Source organism: Somniosus microcephalus, unplaced genomic scaffold (assembly GCF_052327205.1).
Source record: "Somniosus microcephalus isolate GS21.2 unplaced genomic scaffold, FLI_Smic_1.0 unresolved_chr7, whole genome shotgun sequence".
Taxonomy (NCBI): Eukaryota; Metazoa; Chordata; class Chondrichthyes; order Squaliformes; family Somniosidae; genus Somniosus; species Somniosus microcephalus.
This window is the reverse complement of record NW_028225185.1, coordinates 8740765-8753111: the sequence shown is the minus strand read 5'-3', so window position 1 is coordinate 8753111 and position 12347 is coordinate 8740765.

The following is a 12347-nucleotide window of genomic DNA, read 5'->3' as shown; positions in this document are numbered from 1 at the left end:
CATATTTTTGCACAGTCTTGGCCTGCAGTAGCGAGGGGAGAGTTAACAAGAAGTGTTTCGAAAAGTTGGGGGCTTTTTTTCATCTGTTGGGAGGTGGTCACTAAACACGATGGAATGAGGATGTTCCGGGTTCTGTGCAGGGCAGTGTGTGAATTGTACAATGAGAGCTGGGGCTTGGCATTTATTTACCCAGCACTTAAACATAGTGAAACATCTCAAAGTGCTTCACAGGAGAGTTACCAGGCAAAATTTAGCACTTAAAGGAGCTATTCGGCCAGGCGAGGTAGGCTTCAAGGAGGAGAGGGAGAGGCGGAGAGGTTTAGGGAGGGATTTCCAGAGCTCGGGGCCCCTGGCAGCTGAAGGCACGGCCGCCAATGGCGGGACGATGGAGATCGGGGGACGCGCGAGATGCTGGTGTCGGGAATCTCTGCAGTCTGTCTTCATACCCTATACAGCCCGCGCTGGGAATGAGCCTCCTGGCCCTGCTCTGGAGTGGGCCCCTTACTCACAGCGTGGCTCAGCCCTTCACTCGGTGTCCCAGGGCAGGGGGTTACTTGGGGTGCTGGAACCAACCATAAGGCTGCACGACCCGTTGTCCCAGTTTATTCCCCTCCTCTCTCTCGAAGGCATGGCCTCAGGCTGGCAACCGGATTCCACCAACCCCTGCCACCCCACTCCACCACACCAGCTCCCTCACGGCTATTTGACTGTGGCAGGCATCGCAACAGGGCCTGATTCCCATCCTCAGCTCGGGACAAGGGACGGGGACCATGGACGATGTACCCCCCACCAGCCACGCAACCCCCCACCCCCCCCCGCCGCTAACACAGGCGTCTATAGCGACTGGAGAGAGCGTTCAATTGGTGGGTTTTACTGAGCAACATGGGAACAGGAGGAGGCCATTCAGCCTCTCGAGCCTGTTCCACCTAGCCCTCCGAGAGTGCGGCGCTCCCTCAGTACTGCCTCTCCAACAGTGCGGCGCTCCCTCAGTACCGCCCCTCCGACAGTGCGGCGCTCCCTCAGTACTGCCCCTCCGACAGTGCGGCGCTCCCTCAGTACTGCCCCTCCATCAGTGCGGCACTCCCTCAGTACTGCCCCTCCGACAGTGTGGCACACCCTCAGTACTCCCCCTGCGAAAGTGCGGCGCTCCCTCAGTACTGCCCCTCCGACAGTGCGGTGCTCCCTCAGCACCGCCCCTCCGGCGGTGCGGCGCTCCCTCAGTACCGCCCCTCCGACAGTGCGGCGCTCCCTCAGTACCGCCCCTCCGACAGTGTGGCACACCCTCAGTACTGCCCCTCCGACAGTGCGGCGCTCCCTCAGTACTGCCTCTCCGACAGTGCGGTGCTCCCTCAGCACCGCCCCTCTGACAGTGCGGCGCTCCCTCAGTACTGCCCCTCTGACAGTGCAGCGCTCCCTCAGTACTGCCCCTCCGACAGTGCGGCGCTCCCTCAGCACCGCCCCTCCGACAGTGCGGCGTTCCCTCAGTACCGCCCCTCCGACAGTGCGGCGCTCCCTCAGTACCGCCCCTCCGACAGTGTGGCACACCCTCAGTACTGCCCCTCCAACAGTGCGGCGCTCCCTCAGTACTGCCTCTCCGACAGTGCGGTGCTCCCTCAGCACCGCCCCTCTGACAGTGCGGCGCTCCCTCAGTACTGCCCCTCTGACAGTGCAGCGCTCCCTCAGTACTGCCCCTCCGACAGTGCGGCGCTCCCTCAGCACCGCCCCTCCGACAGTGCGGCGCTCCCTCAGTACCGCCCCTCCGACAGTGCGGCGTTCCCTCAGTACCGCCCCTCCGACAGTGCGGCGCTCCCTCAGTACCGCCCCTCCGACAGTGCGGCGTTCCCTCAGTACCGCACTGGGAGTGTCGGCCTAGATTTTTTTGGCTCAAGTCTCTGGAGTGGGGCTCGAACCCACAGCCTTCTGACTCAGAGACGAGAGAGAGAGAGCGTTACCCACTGAGCCATGGCCGGGCAATGGCGATGGGCAATTAATGCGGGCCTTGCCACAGTTTGTGAGAATGAATATTAAAAGAAATTTGGAGACAAGGGGAGGCGCGATCACTGATAAAACAAAGGAAGGGCTGGAACGGGATGATACATGAGGCTGGAGAGATGGATTGTCTGTCAGGCAAATAACTCCAGGCTTTCTCAATCCAGCTTGGCTGGTTTTCAGGCACTCAAATGTTTCCTGAAACCTGTCCAAAGTGAATTATTCAGTGACACAGCAAAAAGCCAGAGCGACACACTTACGGTCAAATGTGGGCGAGATATATAAAGACATTTTCTTTATTGCACAAAAGTTGCAATCCCGATGGTCAACTTTGCCTGACATCACCCTGGGCCTGGGCTGAGACAGAGAGAGAGAGGCGGAGAAAGAGAGAGAGGGAGAGAGGTGGAGGATGAGAGAGAGAGATGGAGAGAGAGAGAGGTGGAGAAAGAGAAAGAGCGAGAAGGAGAGGGAGCGAGGCGGAGGATGAGAGAGAGAGTGATGGAGAGAGAGAGGTGGAGAAAGAGAGAGAGAGAGAGGGAGAGAGGCGGAGGATGAGAGAGAGAGAGAGCAAGAGGGAGAGGGAGAGAGGCGGAGAAAGAGAGCAAGAGGGAGAGGGAGAGAGGTGGAGGATGAGAGAGAGGTGGAGAGAGAGGCGGGGAGAGAGAGCGAGAGGGAAAGAGGCGGAGGATGAGACAGAGAGAGCGAGAGGGAGAGAGGCGGAGGATGAGAGAGAGAGCGAGGTGGAGAGAGATAGAGGTGGAGAGAGAGAGGCGGGGGAGAGAGAGAGAGAGCGAGAGGGAGAGGGAGAGAGGCGGAGAAAGAGAGCAAGAGGGAGAGGGAGAGAGGTGGAGGATGTGAGAGAGAGAGAGAGAGGGAGAGGGAGAGAGGTGGAGGATGAGAGAGAGAGGTGGAGAGAGAGAGGCGGGGAGAGAGCGAGAGGGAAAGGGAGAGAGGCGGAGAAAGAGAGAGAGCGAGAGGGAGAGAGGCGGAGGATGTGAGAGAAAGAGAGAGAGGGAGAGGGAGAGAGGCGGAGGATGAGACAGAGAGAGCGAGAGGGAGAGGGAGAGAGGTGGAGGATGAGCGAGAGAGAGGTGGAGAGAGAGAGAGAGAGCAAGAGGGAGAGAGCGAGAGAGGTGGAGGATGAGAGAGAGAGCGAGAGGGAGAGGGAGAGAGGCGGAGGATGAGAGAGAGAGCGCGAGGGAGAGGGAGAGAGGCGGAGGATGAGAGAGAGAGCGAGAGGGAGAGGGAGAGAGGCGGAGGATGAGAGAGCGAGAGGGAGAGGGAGAGAGGCGGAGGATGAGAGAGAGAGCGAGAGGGAGAGGGAGAGAGGCGGAGGATGAGAGAGAGAGCGAGAGGGAGAGGGAGAGAGGCGGAGGGTGAGACAGAGAGAGCGAGAGGGAGAGGGAGAGAGAGAGAGAGAGCAAGAGGGAGAGGGAGAGAGGCGGAGGATGAGAGAGAGCGAGAGATGCAGAGAAACAGAGAGACATGAGTCACTGTATAACCAGCAGCCTTTCTGACTGTCTGTGGGCAAGTACCCAAACTAGCATTTATTTCAATCAGAGGTTGGGCGGGTGTGCGTGCTGGCGGGTTGCGCCTCGTTGGGTCTCAGAGTGCCAACATGGGTGCGTGTCTTTGAGTGACGAGACACCACAAGCTCCAACCGTTGGTGGTCCCCCCACTTGCCCCCTTTTCCTGTTGAACTTCCCAACGCATCTCAGCCTTGGCCTTCAGCGTAAGTTCTCTCGCTAGTCCGCTCTCCGGAGTGACGTGCTAGTCCGCTCTACTGGGGCGTTACGAGTCAACCGTGTTCCATGGACTGCAGTCACGTGTAGATCAGACTACAGAAAGAAAGACCCGCGTTTCTCCAGCGCCTTTCACCACCTCAGGACGTCCCAAAGCGCTTCACAGCCAATGAAGTACATTTTTTGAAGTGTGGTCACTGTTGTAATGTGGGAAAATTGTGCACAGCAAGCTCCCACAAACAGCAATGCGATAATGACCAGATAATCTGTTTTAGTGATGTTGAGTGAAGGATAAATATTGGCCCCAGGACACCGGGGAGAACTCCCCCCTGCTCCTCTCCCAATAGTGGCCGTGGGATCTTTTACATCCACCTCGTCATGGCTGATTTCAACCTCAACTCCACTTTCCCGCCCCATCTGGAGTAGGCCACAACTGGAGTATTGGGTCCAGTTCTGGTCACCACACTTTAGGAAGGATGTGAAGGCCCTTGAGAGGGTGCAGAGGAGATTTACCAGAATGGTTCCGGGGATGGGGGATCTTAGCTACAAGGACAGGTTGGAGAAGCTGGATTTGTTTTCATTAGAGCAAAGGAGGTTGAGGGGTGATTTGATCGAGGTGGACAAGATTATGACGGGTTTGGATAGGCTAGATGGGGAAAGGCTGTTCCCACTAGTTGATGGTACAAGGACTAGGGGGACACACATTTAAGGTTTTGGGCAAGAGTTACAGGGGGGACGTGAGGAAAAACTTGTTTACGCAGCGAGTGGTGAGGACCTGGAACTCGCTGCCGACGGAAGTGGTGGAAGCGGAGACACTCGATGTTTTCAAGGGGAGACTGGATAGGCACTTGAGGGAAATAAACTTGCAGGGCTACAGGGATAGAGCGGGGGAATGGGACTGACTGGATCGCTCTACAGAGAGCCGGCACGGACTCGATGGGCCGAACGGACTCCTTCTGTGCCGTTATGACTCTGACTCTATCTCCATATCACTTGATTCCCCGAGAGTCCAAAAATCTATCGATCTCAGCCTTGAATAGACTCAACGACTGAGCCTCCACAGCCCTCTGGGGCAGAGAATTCCAAAGATTCACCGCCCTCTGAGTGAAGAAATTCCTCCTCATCTCAGTCCTCAATGGCCGACCCCTTATCCTGAGACTGTGACCCCTGGTTCTAGACTCTCCAGCCAGGGGGGAAACAGCCTCTCAGCATCTACCCTGTCAAGCCCTGTAAGAATTTAACACGTTTTCAAGAGATCACCTCCCATTCTTCTAAACTCCAGAGAATATAGGCCCATTCTACTCATAGGACAACCCCCCATCACAGGCTCAGTGGGTAGCTCTCTCTCTCTCGCCTCTGAGTCAGAAGGTCCTGGGTTTGGGCCCCACCTCAGAGACTCGAGCACAAAATCCGGGCTGACGCCCACCCCACTCCCCCCACCCGATAGGGCGAGGGCGGCAGGTGCCATGGGAACACCACCATTGCCCAAGTTCCCCTCCCAGTCCCACACACCCTCCCGACTTGGACATCCATTGGGCCCGTTCCTTCAGGGCCGGCGGGTCAAAATCCGAGAACCAGCAGCCCCCCACGCGGGAACACCCTCGCCGCACGGGACTGCGGCGGTTCAAGAGGAAGGCGGGCGCACCACCACCTTCTCGAGGGGGGCAGCTAGGGACAGGAGGCGGGGGGGGGCGATAAATGCCGGTCTTGCCAACGACGCCCGCATGCCGAGAAAGAATTTTTTAATGCGTGGCGGAGGGGAGGATGAGCGCAGTAGGATGGGGGGCTTTGGAGTCTGGCTGGGAAAACGGCGAGGAGAGTTGAGAACGGCAGTAATACAAGAACGTAGAGCTGAGGTGCAGGCCTGGATCACTTAACCAGCTGCCGTAGGCTAGCCAACGCCGAACAGATCCTCATTGTAACAATCTCAGGTTGGCCACGATGCCAGCCGCCTCCTCCTCCTCCTCTTTTTTTTTTGTCTGTAACCTGCATTCCACTGAAGCCACGCAAATACTCATAAAAACATCGAAACATAGAAGATAGGAGCAGGAGTCGGCCATTCGGCCCCTCGAGCCTGCTCCGCCATTCAATGCGATCATGGCTGATCATCCAAATTCAGTACCCTGTCCCTGCCTTCTCCCCATATCCCTTGATCCCTTTAGCCTTAAGAAATATATCCAACTCCTTCTTGAATATATTTAATGAATTGGCCTCAACTGCCTTCTGTGGTAGAGAATTCCACAGGTTCACCACTCCCTGGGTGAAGAAATTCCTCCTCATCTCTGTCCTAAATGGCTTACCCCTTATCCTTAGACTGTGACCCCTGGTTCTGGACCCCCCCCCCCAGCCAGGGGAAACATCCTCCCTGCATCTAGTCTGTCTAGGTCAGAATTTTATACATTTCAATGAGATCCCCTCTCATTCTTCTAAACTCTAGTGAATACAGGCCTAGTCGACCCAATCTCTCCTCATACGATAGTCCTGCCATCCCAGGAAGCAGTTGGGTGAACCTTCGCTGCACTCCCTCTATGGTGAGTATATCCTTCCTTAGGTAAGGAGACCAAAACTGCACACAGTGCTCCAGGTGTGGTCTCACCAAGGCCCTGTATAACTGTAGTAAGACATCCTTGCTCCTGTACTCAAATCCTCTTAAAGCATCTTAAAGGAGGAGAGAGAGGCGGAGAGGTTTAAGGGAGGGAATTCCAGAGCTCGGGGCCCAGGCGGCTGAAGGCACGGCCGCCAATGGTGGAGCGATGGAAATCGGGGGGGTGCGCGAAAGGCCGGAATTGGAGGAGCGCAGAGATCTGGGAGGGTTGTAGGGCTGGAGGAGGTTAGAGAGATAGGGAGGAAGGAGTGAAGTGCAGCTGACTAATGATAATAAATTCCTGTGGCTCAGATCTATTTTAATTTGATGACACCGATAAATTAACCAGGTGCAAACAAGACTGTGCTGGAGGCTGTGAGGTAATGACAGGGCCTTTAGTCATGGAGTGTCTGTCTGTCTCTCTCTCTCTCTCTCAGATTTTAGGCCCATGCAGTCAGCTCTAAGGGCTGCGATTCTGTGTGTCTATCAGCCTGGCCAGTCTTAAATCTCTTCAGGAGGATGGATGGACTGAGAGTCAGCGGAGTGATGTCCTAGGGGTCGCGAGTTCAAACCCCCTATCCGACACTCCCGGTGCCAGTACTGAGAGAGCGCCGCACTGTCAGAGGGGCGGCACTGAGGGAGAGCCGCACTGTCGGAGGGGCGGTACTGAGGGAGCGCCGCACTGTCGGAGGGGCAGTACTGAGGGAGCGCCGCACTGTCGGAGGGGCAGTACTGAGGGAGCACCGCACTGTCGGAGGGGCAGTACTGAGGGAACGCCGCGCTGTCAGAGGGGCGGTACTGAGGGAGCGCCGCACTGTCGGAGGGGCGGTATTGAGGGATCGCTGCACTGTCGTAGGGGCGGTACTGAGGGATCACCGCACTGTCGGAGGGGCGGTACTGAGGGAGCGCCGCACTGTCGGAGGGGCAGTACTGAGGGAGTGCCGCACTGTGGGAGGGGACGTCTTTCAGATGAGATGTTAAACCGAGGCCCCGTCTGCCCTCTCAGGTGGACATAAAAGATCCCACGGCCACTATTGTAAGAAGAGCAGGGGGAGTTCTCCCCGGTGTCCTGGGGCCAATATTTATCCCTCAACCAACATCACTAAAACAGATGATCTGGTCATTATCACATTGCTGTTTGTGGGAGCTTCCTGTGCGCAAATTGTCTGCTGCATTTCCCACATCACAGCAGTGACCGCACCTCAGAAAAGCACCTGATTGGCTGTGAAGCGCTTTGGGACGTCCTGCGTGGGTGTGCGGGGGGAGGGGTTAGGATGGAGGATCCGATTGAGGCGGAGAAGCCGCGGCCTCCTATTCTCCGGTGAGGCCGCCCACCCTCTCCCCGACTGGACGCCAAACCTTGCCCAACACTTCCCTTAATCCCTCAAAAAAAGATCACGACAAAAAGAAAAGAGCATTTACGGGCAAGAGTAATCGGTCTCCGCGGCAACGGCGACTGGGGCTCCAATTCCAGTTGGACTTTGCCTGATATTAATCATTTAACAGCCGTCACCCGGACCTGAATTGGTTCTCATTGTGTGGAACCGATGGGGGTGGGGGGTGGGGAGGGGTTGCGGAGAGGAGGGTCTATTGATGCTGGGCTCTGATTGTTAGAGTTGGCCTTCGCGAAGGCACTGAGTCACCTCGAGTTGGCATGCCCGCTCGATCAGATCGAGATAACCTCCAGTTATTTATTGACTTATCACAGGTGCAAACGGATAGAATTTCACAGCAGAACATAAGAACATGAGAAATCGGAGCAGGAGTCGGCCATTCAATGAGATCATGGCTGATCTTCTGCCTCAACTCCACTCACCGGCCCAATCGCCATATCCCTTGACGCCCTTACTAGTCAGAAATCTATCGACTTCTGTTTTGAATATACCTAATGACTGAGCCTCCACAGCCCTCTGGGGTAGAGAATTCCAAAGATTCACCACCCTCTGTGTGAAGAAATTTCTTCTCCTCTCAGTCCTGAATGACCTACCCTTTATCCTGAGGCTGTGGCCCCTGGTTCTAGACTCCCCAGCCAAGGGAAACATTCTCCCAGCATCCACCCTATCAAGCCCTGTAATAATTTTGTATGCTTCAATGAGATCCCCTCTCATTCTTCTGAATTCAAGAGAATACAGGCCTAGTTTACTCAATCTCTTCTCATACGACAGTCCCGCCATCCCAGGAATCAATCTCGTAAACCTTCGTTGCACTCCCTCTACAGCAAGTATATCCTTCCTTAGGTAAGGAGACCAAAATTGTACACAGTACTCCAGGTGCGGTCTCGCCAAGGCCCTATATAATTGGAGTAAGACTTCTTTACTCCTGTACTCAAATCCTCTTGCAATGAAGGCCAGCATACCATTTGCCTTCCTAATGGCTTGCTGCACCTGCACATTCACTTTCAGTGACTCATGTACAAGGACACCCAGGTCCCTTTGAGCATCTGCATTCCCCAATCTTTCACCAGAGAAGGAGGGCCATTCGGCCCATCACTTCCCCACCGACTCCCCCCCCGCCCCTCCCCCGTGCCCGCCGTGCCCTGTCACTCAAAGAATTCCCTTCCCCTGCCCTTTCCCCACTCGGCCCATCACCCTTTGCCTTCCCGCCTCCCACAATCCTCTTTTTGGGATCCTGGTTTCACCACATCAATGCATTTATGTGGCGCCATTAATGTAGTCAAACGTCCCAAGGCACTTCACAGGAGTGTTATCAGGCAGAATTTGACACCGAGCCACATAAGGGGATGTTAGGTCAAAGAGGGAGGTTTTAAGGAGCGTCTTAAAGGAGGAGAGAGAGAGAGAGAGGCGGAGAGGTTTAGGGAGGGAATTCCAGAGCTCGGGGCCCAGGCGGCTGAAGGCAAATAGAAACATAGAAGATAGCAGCAGGAGTCGGCCATTCAGCCCCTCAAGCCTGCTCCGCCATTTAATGAGATCATGGCTGATCATCCAAATTCAGTACCCTGTCCCTGCCTTCTCCCCATATCCCTTGATCCCTTTAGCCTCAAGAAATATATCCAACTCCTTCTTGAATATATTTAATGAATTGGCCTCAACTGTCTTCTGTGGTAGAGAATTCCACAGGTTCACCACTCTCTGGGTGAAGAAATTCCTCCTCATCTCAGTCCTAAATGGCTTACCCTTTATCCTTAGACTGTGACCCCTGGTTCTGGACTCCCCCGCCATCGGGAACATCCTTCCTGCATCTAGTCTGTCCAGTCCTGTTAGAATTTTATAAGTTTCAATGAGATCCCCTCTCATTCTTCTAAACTCCAGCGAGTATAAGCCCAATCGATCCAATCTCTCCTCATATGTCATTCCTGCCATCCCAGGTATCAGTCCGGCCGCCAATGGCGGAGCGATGGAAATCGGGGGATGCGCAAGAGGCCAGAATTGGAGGAGCGCAGAGATCGCGGAGGAGTGTAGGGGCTGGAGGAGGTTACAGAGATGGGGAGGGGTGTAGGGGCTGGAGGAGGTTACAGAGATGGGGAGGGGTGTAGGGCTGGAGGGGGTTACAGAGATAGGGAGGGGTGTAGGGGCTGGAGGGGGTTACAGAGATAGGGAGGGGTGTAGGGGCTGGAGGAGGTTACAGAGATGGGGATGGGTGTAGGGCTGGAGGAGGTTACAGAGATAGGGAGGGGTGTAGGGGCTGGAGGAGGTTACAGAGATGGGGAGGGGTGTAGGGCTGGAGGAGGTTACAGAGATAGGGAGGGGTGTAGGGGCTGGAGGGGGTTACAGAGATGGGGAGGGGTGTAGGGGCTGGAGGAGGTTACAGAGATAGGGAGGGGTGTAGGGGCTTGAGGAGGTTACAGAGATAGGGAGGGGTGTAGGGGCTGTAGGAGGTTACAGAGATAGGGAGGGGTGTAGGGGCTGGAGGGGGTTACAGAGATAGGGAGGGGTGTAGGGGCTTGAGGAGGTTACAGAGATAGGGAGGGGTGTAGGGGCTTGAGGAGGTTACAGAGATAGGGAGGGGTGTAGGGGCTGGAGGAGGTTACAGAGATAGGGAGGGGTGTAGGGCTGGAGGAGGTTACAGAGATAGGGAGGGGTGTAGGGCTGGAGGAGGTTACAGAGATAGGGAGGGGTGTAGGGGCTTGAGGAGGTTACAGAGATAGGGAGGGGTGTAGGGGCTGGAGGAGGTTACAGAGATAGGGAGGGGTGTAGGGCTGGAGGAGGTTACAGAGATAGGGAGGGGTGTAGGGGCTGGAAGAGATTACAGAGATAGGGAGGGGGTGAGGAGGGGATTTGAAATGGGAGGATGAGACCCATCCGGTCACTTCGATATAAGCTGGCTTCGGTGCATCAGCTGACTTAAGTTGGATCGAATCGTCGAAACAACGCGACGCGGGCGGGCAAGGCCGGGGACCTCTCCCTGTACCTCAGCCCCTCTCCGGCACTGTTGCTCCCCCACCCAACCCGCTGTGGCAGGGGGGGGGTTGGGAATGGACGACCTCTCGGTCCGAGGACCACCAGCTCATCCATGTTCTGCAGCTGTCTTGGGTGGGAGACCGTGAGGTCCATCCCGTCCCCATCTGAGACCTTGCTCTCTGTTGCGGATGATACAAAGACGGGTGGGAAAGCAAGTTGTGCAGAGGACTCAAAGAACCTGCAAAGGGACATAGACAGGCTAAGTGAGTGGGCAAACATTTGGCAGATCGAGTGTAATGTGGGAAAATGCGAGGTTATCCACCTTGGCAGGAAAAATAAAAAAGCAAATTATTATTTAAATGTAGAGAGATTACAAAATGTTACAGTTCAGAGGGACCTGGGGGCCTTGTGCATGAAACACAAAAAGTTAGCATGCAGGTACAGCAAGTAATCAAAAAGGCAAATGGAATGTTGGCCTTTATTTCAAGGGGGTTGGAGTATAAAAGCAGGGAAGTCCTGCTACAACTGTACAGGGTATTGGTGAGACCACACCTTGAGTACTGCGTACAGTTTAGGTCTCCTTATTTAAGGAAGGATATACCTGCCTTGGAGATGATTCACTAGGTTAATTCCAAAGATGAGGGGGTTGACTTATGAGGAAAGGTTGAGCAGGTTGGGCCTATACTCGTTGGAATTTAGAAGAATGAGAGGGGATCTTATTGAAAGATATAAGATTCTGAGGGGGCTCGACAAGGTAGATGCAGAGAGGATGTTTCCCCTCGTGGGGAAATCTAGAACTTGGGGGCATAGTTTCAGAATAAAGGGACGTCCTTTTAGAACTGAGGTGAGGAGGAATTTCTTCTCTCAGAGGGCCGTGAATCTGTGGAATTCTCTGCCCCAGAGAGCCGTGAAGGCGGAGTCAGTGAATATATTCCAGGCGGAGATAGACAGATTTTTGCAAGATAAGGGAGTAACGGGGTTATGGGGAGCGGGCAGGGAAGTGGCTTTGAGCCCGAGATCGGCCATGATCTTATTGAATGGCGGAGCAGGCTCGAGGGGCCGAGTGGCCTATTCCTATTTCGTATGAGCCATGGCTCAAATGCCCAACACAGCTTCCCAATGAGGGATGTCTCTTCCGACTCCTCTATGGGACTGCCCTTGAACTTCAGTAGTGATGGCCTCACACATTGAAGGATGGGGTGTGTGTTGGCACTGGGCATGAGTGGGCAAATGGGAGCCTGAGGGCTCGAATTTCCAAGCCCCGTGGAGGCGGGTTTGGAGGCGGGAGTGGGGGGAAAATTGCAGAATCGGGGAGCACGAACCCTTCCCGCCCCCAACCCGCCTCCGTGCCCATTTCCCAGGAGGCGGGTATCCGACCTGTGCTGGGAGCCGCCTCCCCGAGGCGGGAAGGGGATTAGTGCCAATTAACTGCCTGTTAACAGGTAGTTAACAGGCAGTTTTTAGCCTAATCCCTATTTTTAGCCCTGAAGTGTGGGCTGCCCGACGGCTCCAAACCACGCCAAGTTAGCGAGGCGGACCGTCGGGCTGAAGGGCTTGGAGGGTTCGAGATGTCTGGTGTTCAGGTGAGTGATGGGTGCATGAGTGCAGAGTGTGTTTGGTGTGTGTAAAGTGTTTAAAGAAGTTTTACTTACCTTTACTTACTAATGCAGGCTT